The 10,655-nt window shown below is 40.9% G+C and overlaps 1 pseudogene; it reads right to left on the bottom strand.

Moving 5' to 3' along the window:
* Nucleotides 1-4,518, bottom strand: part of LOC115424897 (beta-1,4 N-acetylgalactosaminyltransferase 1-like) — a 58,228-nt pseudogene extending 53,710 nt beyond the window's left edge.
* Nucleotides 4,519-10,655: the final 6,137 nt, after the last annotated feature.

Raw genomic sequence — 10,655 nt, 5'->3', positions numbered from 1 at the left:
ACCACATATGAAAGTGGTCTGGGTCAGATTTAGGACCACATATGAAAGTGGTCTGGGTCAGATTTAGGACCACATATGAAAGTGGTCTGGGTCAGATGTAGGACCACATATGAAAGTGGTCTGGGTCAGATTTAGGACCACATATGAAAGTGGTCTGGGTCAGATGTAGGACCACATATGAAAGTGGTCTGGGTCAGATGTAGGACCACATATGAAAGTGGTCTGGGTCAGATTTAGGACCACATATGAAAGTGGTCTGGGTCAGATTTAGGACCACATATGAAAGTGGTCTGGGTCAGATGTAGGACCACATATGAAAGTGGTCTGGGTCAGATTAGTCCTGTTCAGACTGTCTGTACCAGATCAGATCCAGGTCACATGTGGACCTCATACTCAGATGTGGTCCACATTCTCCTCCAGTGTGAACTTGCTGATAATGCATCATGTTGTTTGTGCGTTACCGTGGCTGGAACCGGAGCTAACCTCCAGACTCGGCTCTACCCATAATGCCCTGGGGCCCCTCAGCCAACACCCCAGAGGGTGGGCTGTGAACCGTCTGTGTGGGTGTCACATTCATGGTTCGCTCTGAGCAGAGTGTGAAAACTCCTCCTGTTCTGAGCACGAGTCTCAACAGCGGACACACTTCCAAACGCTGACATTGGTCTGCGGCGTCTGCATCCACCAGGATGTTCTCCGTCCTGTCCACACTGATGTCAGGTAAATACAGGAGTCCAACAGGTGCACACAGGGCCTTAGAACCCTTGAAAATACTGGAATTTGCTGCATGATGTTATGACTCGTATAAATGTATACACCACTGTTAACAGATGTGTTAGCTGTACGTTTAGAAGTTTACATGTGTAGGTTCAAATACCACACACTGAGGGGTAGGGGTACGGTTACAGGTAGGGGTAGGGTTATGGCTAGGGGTAGGGTTATGGGTAGGATTAGGGTTATGGGTAGGGTTACGGGTAGGGGTAGGGTTTTGGTTATGGGTAGGGGTAGGGTTATGGGTAGGGGTAGGGTTATGGGTGGGGTTATGGGTAGGTTTATGTGAACTGGACATCTTGGTGTAAATTGACTTGTGATCAAATGGTGTTGAATAACAGGTGGAAAACGTGTGGAAAAAGGTTAAAAAAAAAAGCGTAGTTAACGCACGACAAAAACCATTAGAACTGGCAACGCAATTTATTCAGGTCAGTGTGTGAAGTTCAACGTGTTTTCAAGGTCTGAAAAGAGCTGGAATTCTAACTCTGTGATGTATTCATTTATTTATGTAGTTAGTTTTCATCTTAACTCCAGCCAAAGCTCCTTCCACAGAGGCGATACATTTATACAAAATCAACCTTTATGTCATCAGATAAATTCCAGGTGTTCTCAGGTCCAGGTCCAGTTTGTCTGAAGAAGTCACTTCCCTTTTACTGGACAAACCTTTGTGTTGTCCTTTAATTTCTAAACTTTTTGCTTTTATGAAACATAATTTTAGATGTTTATACATAATACAATGAACATTATTGTGATAAAAAGTGAATTAATGATTCTGAAAAAGGACTTGAATTGGACCTTAACAAATGTGTGTAAATACAACAGACTGTACGTTCATGTTTACTTCTGGAATGGAATTAATACTAAACTCAACTGTTCATGGAATATTCTAATGTGAGGTAAATAAAGTGGATAATTAAGTCCTAATATCATACATTATGGAAATTAACAATGGGTAGGACTTTTACAATGATGTTTTATTCCTTGTTAATGATGAAAACTTGATAAAAAGTGAAATGTTTGTTGTTGTTTTTTTCTTTCTTCTAGTTTTCATTTTGCTGAACCAGTCTTCATCTGCAGCAGGTCAGTTTATTCTAAAGGTCGACGCCTACTTTATGTTCATATGCAGATCATTGAAAAATAATTATCTACTAAATACTGAAACCTCATTCCATCCCATAATAATTCTGTGTATTGTGACATGTATTTAGTTTTTGTCTTTGGGGTCTGGTACTGTTCACTGGATAGTTACTGTTGTGGACCAATAATGATGTGACTGTGGTCCCTAATGTTAGAATTTTAGACATTTTAAACACAATAAAACCAGTGACGTAATAACTGGGCCAATAATGTCACTGTCTGAATTCTGTTATTGGCTGAAAAGTTAAAATTAATTTATTTAGTTTTAAATGCACTAACTGCAGCCAAAAATGTAATAACATCTAAATAAGACTGCATTTCTTGGATTTTTAATTTTTTTTCTTTTTTTTTTTTGGGGGGGGGGGGGGGGGGTTGCAGGGTTTTTTGTGTTTTGTTTTTTTTTTTTCCAGTTTTTGTGCAGTTTTCTCATCCAAACTGGATGTCATGGAAGACATAGTCATCATATTCAGTCATCATCTAACTACCAAATACACTTTCATATCTGACCCAGACCACTTTCATATGTGGTCCTAAATCCGACCCAGACCGCTTTCATATGTGGTCCTAAATCCGACCCAGACCACTCTCATATGTGGTCCTAAATCCGACCCTGACCACTTTCATATGTGGTCCTACATCTGACCCAGACCACTTTCATATGTGGTCCTAAATCTGATACAGATCTGATATTTTCCAATGTGACTTCAATCTGAATGTCCAGGTCGCATTTATCTGACCTTTACATCATTGAAATGCGACAAACGTCCCAGTTTTTGGTTCCAGTTTTTGGTTCCAGTTTTTGGTTCCAGTTGTTGGTTCCAGTTGTTGGTTCCAGTTGTTGGTCGGAGCGGAGGAAAACCTTATTTCCTCCTGTAAACACAGTGTGTGTCTGTGTGGTCTCATATTCAGTCAGGACCTCTTTAGTGCATGTTAGTCATGTGGGTCACTTCAGGATCTCTTTAGTGCATATTGGTCACTTCAGGGTCACATTCAGTTCAGACTCAAAACTGATAGAAGTTGCATTTAATGTGGAATACGAACAAACACAGAAAAAAAATCGGATTTCACCCAAAAATCTGAATTGTGCATTAAACCTGCTGTGTGAACGCAGCGTTAGTCCAAGGTTTCCGGGGCGGAGACAAGGAGGCATGGTCAAGAACTGGCGAGGTCGGAACCGAGGAGTCAGGTCAGAAAACAACACCGGTGTAATGCGATAACGTAGCAAAGAGCAAACGAACTTGGGGCTCGTTTCTGCACTAGTTTGTTAAATCGTTAAGCCCAGTGCAACGCTAAATGCGTCTATTTAATGCATTTTGCACTGTCCCGTTTCTGGGCTCGCTCTTTGTTCGTTCACAACTAGTGCAACACAAAATGCGTTTATTCGTTAGTTCGTTAACCCCAATGCAACGCAAAATGCGCTATCCTGTTTCTGGGCTAGTTCATTAAAAGTGAACGCTCGCCCAGTTCCTCGTTAAAGGGCTGATTTTAACGCGGACCTCAGAGGTCCATGTTAGAAGGAGGATATATTCTTGTAGATTCCTTTCACTTCGTTTCTGTCATGTATTTCCTTTGAAATATCATTTACATTTGTAGAAGAAGATTTTAACACAGTCTGACAATATCTGTAATGATATCAGATTTTTCCCATGGACATTTTGCACCGATAAAAACGAATTTACCGAGTGAGGACTGATCCACTCACTGCATTTTATTTTCTATGGATTTATGGACAAATAGAAAAGCACTCGGAGAGCGCAGACCTCCGCCAAGGCAGATCAGTGCCCCCCCCCCCCCCCCAATCACCACCAAAATTTTATCATTTGTTCTTTGTGCCAGTATCAACATTTCCTGAAATTTTCATCCAAATCCGTCTGGGTTATCTGGCACACGGACAGACAGACAGTGTGTGTGTGTGTGTGTGGGTGGGTGGGTGGGGGGGGGGGGAGGTGCAGACAGCTGAGGGGGTCCATCTATAGTCAGATGAGGGTGAGGAGGTCCATCCAGACAGGTGAGGGTAAGGGAGGAGCTCACAGATCCGGGCTCACAGATATCCTCTAATACTTCTTCATTCTACCCATAGTTCTGTCAGATCAGCTGACTGGAAACAGCGGAAGCGTTCATTATAATAATAATAATAATGGATTGGATTTATATAGCGCCTTTCTAGACACCCAAAGCGCTTTACATTATTGACCCATTTTCATTCGCGCTCACATTCTCCCTCTGGTGGTAGTAAACTACATCTGTAGCCACAGCTGCCCTGGGGCAGACTGACAGATTCTGGGTTCATTCTGGGTTCAATAGTGAACGCACCTGTTTAGCGCAACCTTCAATGCAAATAGTGAGTGAACGATGGCTTAGCGAACAAAACGAGTGCAGAAACGGATTTTGGGTTCGTTAAGCCTCTGCGTTCGCCGACCCATTGTTCGCTCTCTATTTGCGCTGAAGGGCGAAAAAACAGCTGCGTTCACTATTTAACCCAGAAACGTACCCCTGAGCTGCTAATATACTGGCCAGATGATTAGGTACACCTGTGGGCAGCAGGTGGATGGATGTGGCTGATGAGGTGAAGCAAGGAGAGGGAGGAGACAGCAGCAAAGCACTCTGGGACATTTACACTGTTTTCCTTTTACAGTCATTTCTTTTTTTTATACTGTCTTCGGCTTTTCGTGTGTTTTGTCTTATTTTGTCATTTTTGTCTTGTCTTTTATGTAATATTTGTTACGTTACATATTTCACTTTTGTTTTGTTGCAGCCAAGGTTATTATTGTTAACAAAAACTAACGAAATGACGAAAACTACAATTTAAAAAACATTTTTGTTAACTGAAATAAATAAAAACTATACTTAAAAGAAAAAAAAAAAGATAACTAACTGAAACTGTATCGTGTGTTTACAAAACTAACTAAAACTTATAAAGATTATGGATAAAATTCCCTTCGTTTTCATCTTTGTCAACGTCGGATTGATACAAAATCAATTTGTTTCACTTGAGTAATTTTAGCTAGCGGCACCATATGACACTTCACGGTCCGTCACTTGTGGTCACTTGTGGTTTAGAGTCCTGCCTGAGATTTATTTGAATACGACGGAGAAGAAGAGAAAAGATAGGACAAAACTAAAACTAAACTAAAACTAAAATAAAACCAAGCATTTAGAAAAAAATGAAAACTAATAAAAACTATCAAACCTGCTCAAAAAATGAATTAAAATGAACTGAATTGGAGAAAAAAAGTCAGAACTAACTAAAACTAAACTATAATGAAAAATCCAAAACTATTCGAACCTTGGTTGCAGCATCTATAAATAATTTCAAATCACAAATATCCACGTGGAGTCTTCAACCGTCACTTATGACCAAATATCAGCCAATATTCCCATAAGAACTGATGAGATCACCTGATCTGGACTGATGTTCTAGAACATCTGTGCTTATTTCTGTGCTGTTTGATCCTTTTTCATGTCTTCTCTTTGTTTCTTTTTCTTTTCTTTCCTTTTTCTTTTCTTTTTTCTTTTTCTTTCCTTTTTCTTTTCTTTTTCTTTTCTTTTCTTTTGTTATTGCTTTGTTTTGTTTTCTTTCCTTTTCTTTTTCTTTTCTTTTCTTTTCTTTTCTTTTCCTAGGTGCTCAGATCAGACTGGTTGGTTCTGGTTCTACTCGGTGCTCTGGTAGAGTTGAGGTCTTCCACAGTGGTTCCTGGGGAACGGTCTGTGATGATGGGTGGGACTTAAACGATGCTCAGGTGGTTTGTAGACAGATGAACTGTGGGCCGGCAGTAAGAGCCCCAGACTCCGCCCACTTCGGTCCAGGCTCTGGTCAAATCTGGCTGGATGACGTGGGCTGTTCAGGAAGTGAGAGTTCTCTGAGTGGGTGTGGACACCCTGGATTTGGGTCCCACAACTGTGGACACGGTGAGGACGCCGGGGTGGTGTGTTCAGGTGAGAAGCTCTGAAAAGACTTTTATTCTGCTGTTATTTATTTATTTACATCAGTCTGAGGAACAAACACAAACCACAGATCCATCCAGTCCATAGATCCAACACAAAACTCCATGAGACTCCATTCATTATCCAAACTTCACTAATTAGATAATTAATGAATCTAGTCAGATTCAAAGGAGTCAGCTGAAGCTTTCTGCTTCTTTTGGCTCCATTCATCCATGATCTGACCCCAGTGGTGTACTGGTCCCTGGAGAAGAGGGGATACGTGCAATATTTGACCTTTTTCTTGTTTTTTTGGAGTCCAGGAAAAACGCCATTTTAGAAACAGTGACATGTCAGACTACTGTATTTATTTTACCCACAAATCCATCAGTCGTATTTATTCACTATTATAAAATGATCATGACTTGATCAGGAGCAGTTTGAAGGTTTTACTGGAAACACAAACAGCTGCAGGAATGGAAAAGGATTCAACAGGAGGGAAACAGAGGATAATGTTAGCCTTTCATAACGTTAGCCTTTTATAATGTTAGCCTTTTATAATGTTAGCCTTTTATAATGTGAGCCTTTTATACTGTTAGCCTTTCATAATGTTAGCCTTTTATAATGTTAGCCTTTCAGAACATTAGCCTTTCATGACATTAGCCCTTCATAATGTTAGCCTTTCATAATGTTAGCCTCTCATTATGTTAGCCTTTCATGGAGTTAGCCTTTCATGGCATTAACCTTTCAAAACGTTACCCTTTCAAAACATTAGTCTTTCATAACATTAGCCTTTCATATTGTGAGCCTTTCATAATGTTAGCCTTTTATAATGTTAGCCTTTAATATCATTAGGTTTTATAACGTTAGCATTTCATAATGTGAGCCTTTCATAACGTAAGCCTTTTAAAATGTTAGCCTTTTATAATGTTAGCCTTTCATCACATTAGTCTTTCATAATGTTAGCCTTTTATAACGTTAGCATTTTATAACGTTAGCCTTTCATCACATTAGCCTTTCAAAATGTTACTCTTTCATAATGTTCACCTTTTATAACGTTAGCCTTTTATAATATTAGCCTTTCATAATGTGAGCCCTTTATAATGTTAGCCTTTCATATTGGTAGGGTTTCATAATGTTAGCATTTCATAACATTAGCCTTTCATAATGTGAGCCTTTCATAACGTTAGCCTTTTATAACGTTAGCCTTTCATAACGTTAGCCTTTCATACCATTAGCCTACTCACACAGTTGAACTATTGGTGACACCATCTCTTCTCTAAATGTGCAGTCATCTGTCCAGTAGTTTCAAACACTGACTCATTCTGAAACCACCTTAAAACTGACCTCAGAATTATGGATTCCATCAAAGTAGGTTCTCTCCATATGTGTCACTCTTTTGAAAGACGTTTATTCTGCCTTTCTTGTTCATATTTCCAATAGCACATCTTTCAATGAGATCTGCAGTGACCTGTCAATCAACTGGGGCGGCACTGGCACCTGAGGAGGTGTCCAATCAGGTTCCAGAGGTGGACAGCACTAGTTAGCAATATTTTCCTCGGCATGACCCGCCCTACTCTGCCTCTGATTGGCTCATCACTCCTCATAACTAAAGTTAGCCAATCTAATCAGTGAAGGCAGCGAGTACTAGCCAATTAGAGGCAGAGTAGGGCGGGTCATGGCTTCACCACCCTAGGGAAAAAAAATTGGCAATCTGGCTGCAGATATTTACTGAAACGTGCACATGAGGGGGATTTAGAAGAGGGTATACGACTGAAAAATAAATAGGTATACCGCAGTATACCCTGGACTACAGCACTGATCTAACAGCACGTCTTCAACTTTAACAAACAGAACAGATTCACACACCAACACTGAAAACAACTGACACTATCAGAACACTGCAATAAATATGACAAACTAGAAAAGCACTCAGAGAGCGCAGACCTCCACCAAGGCAGATCAGTCCCCCCCCATTTAATCATTTGTTCCTTGTGCCAGTATCAACATTTCCTGAAATTTTCATCCAAATCTGTCCATAACTTTTGGAGTTATCTTGCACACGGACAGACAGACAAACAAACCAACGCTGGCAAAAACATAACCTCCTTGGCGGAGGTAACAAACCTAAGACTTAGAGTTTACATCTGTTCAGGGTCAGTAAGCGTCCCCTAACCCTCCTGTGTGGTTTTTCTAGTGAAACTCCCTAAACCCAGCATCTCCGTGACACCGAGTGGACAGGTCACCTGGGGTCAAAGCATCAGCATCACCTGTTCGCTCACAACTCAGTATTCAGGTGGATACTTTGATCTGGAGAAGACCTCGAGCTCATTCCACTTGGTTCAAAGTGCCAGGAGCGCCTCTGCTACCTTCAGCATGGCAGAAGTCACCTTGGATAACGAGGGCGTGTACCGCTGTCGGTATCTGGTGAGGGATTCAGGCTCAGACATCATCTCCCCCCTCAGTGACCCTCTGACAGTCTCTGTCACTGGTAAGAACATCCACTTAAAGGTGCAAAACCCAGAATTAGCATGTGCTTAGGTGAGCTAGCTGACAGTAGCTAATGTTGGATAAAAATACCAGAAATCTAATAAGGTTCTAACGACGAAGCATGTTGTTATCCTCAGATCATAACTGTTTAACTCAGACACAAATAGACCAAAGTCTGTGGACCCGTTGAATCCAGGTGTTTGTGTTCTAACAGGGGTCTGGGATCCAAAACAGTAACGCCTAATGTCAGAATAGAGTTTTATATTATGGGATAGATATCATTGCATTGGTTAGTTTGGGTTCAATTATTCTTTTTTGCTGCGTTTCCACTACGTGGTACCGGCTCGACTCAACTCGACTCGGCCTTTTTGTGTTTCCATAATGAAAAAGGACCTGGAATCCGGTACCCGGTACTAGTTTTTTGGTATCACCTCCGCCGAGGTTCCAAGCGATACTAAACCATGACATGCAAACACTGCAGACCACTGATTGGTCAGAGCCGTCTCTGTGACCCGCCATTTAACAAAAACCAGATGCGGAAGTGGACAGTAAATGTAGCATTATAATAATCCATATGATGACAGCCCAAAAAACTACACCATGGTCGGTCAAGGAGATTCAGTCTTTGGTGGCTGATGTAAAAATTCAGACGAGACAACACGCAATGAGCAAGTTTTCAGCAACTCTCTGAGCAGACGACACGGAAATAATGTGCCGCATCACTATGATGTCCAGGTACTGTAAAGTCAGCAGTATCCTTTAATGGAAAACGGTCTCCAGGAATACCGAGCCAAGCCAAGCCGAGCTGGTTCCACATAGTGGAAACGCGGCATAAATTACAATCAGTGGCTGCTAGACTTCGCATTTTTAACCTGTTCCTAATTTTGCCCCAGAAAGCTCAAATGTTCCAACATTTCCACATACAGTCAAATAGGGTGTCTTTCAGATCTTTACATTTGAGGCAAGTGTCAGATATAAGAATTAAAGTGGTGCAGTGTCAGGGGTGTTATGTATAATCTGCTTAAGCATGGAAACCAGACTCCATCAGATCTGGTTTGACCTCCATTGGACTAAAACCTCAGTGGGTTTAATTCTTCAATAAGTGACTGAATGAACTTTGAATTTTAACTGAGTTCACTTTTTGGCTTTGGTTCAAATGGACCTAATTTCATGTTAAAGGGAATATTTCCATCTGTATCCTGTCCACCTGCTGGTCAGTTTGGTTTATCATTAAACCAGTCTGTGTTTTCAGACTGTGATCTTCTGGATTATCTCAGGTTCAAAACACACCATCTTTATATTAAATACATGTCAGAAGTGTAACTGGTATCAGTTTGGGTCTGGTCTTGTCATTGAGCTGTGATGGTGGGTCCTGAACCCAGACCAGTTCAGAACCACTGGTCTAATGTCATCCAAGGACCTGCTGCCAGAACAACACAGACCGTCACAAACTTCATGGAAGAATCTGAGCTCGAACACATCTGACATATGTTTATCATACGATCCAAGTTTAAACCAGTTCACTGAATATGATGTTTTGTCTACTGACACAGTACTGGGGCACCAAATATGGGTTTGTCTAGTTCCACAGACCAATCAAATGTTGTCATTTGTCCCAGATCCAATCACAGATCCTGTTCCATGAACTCATTCTCCTCTTGTTGCCACAGTACTGTGCTCATATATGGAGTAAACTTCACTTCATTCTTTAGTGTATTTTTCTACCACAGTACTGTGGCAACTGATGGAAGACACCACTAATTACTGATAGTATATAGTATAGTAGGGCATTAGTGACTCCAGAATTTTTCAGATGGACTTATTTGTCACTAAAGTCGAAGTCCAGTTGACTTGTCGTGTGATGACGTCATCACATTGACAGCGGAGGAACAACACAGACACAGAAGTTCAACAATGAACAACTTGTACTAACGTTCACTGGAACATGAACAATGTTCAGTAAAGAGCAGAATAAAAAACTAAGACACAAGCATCAACAGTCCTTCTCAGACATTTAACCAAAACTAAACATAGGTTAACACCTGGAATTATCTGTTAAATTTAACTGAACAACATAAAGTGGTTAAAGGTTCAGACAGCGGCAGAAAAGACACACAGCATGTTAGAGAAAAGAGTGCATTGTCTGAATGAACTAAATGAACAGAATAATCCAAACCCACTGTCTGTCCACAGTGTTCTTCAGTATCGGTGGTGCTTCCATGGTTCAGAACATTACTGAGACCAGAGTTTAAACAGATCACAGTCAGTTTAGTTCCTACTCTGAGTCGTCTTCTTCCTTCAGTCTTGGTCTTGCGCTGTCAACTCACCATATATTTTCT

The sequence above is a fragment of the Sphaeramia orbicularis genome, chromosome 8 (genome assembly GCF_902148855.1).
Source record: "Sphaeramia orbicularis chromosome 8, fSphaOr1.1, whole genome shotgun sequence".
NCBI classification, from domain to species: Eukaryota; Metazoa; Chordata; class Actinopteri; order Kurtiformes; family Apogonidae; genus Sphaeramia; species Sphaeramia orbicularis.
The sequence above is the reverse complement of the archived record's forward strand: the minus strand, read 5'-3'. Positions and strand labels throughout refer to the sequence as shown.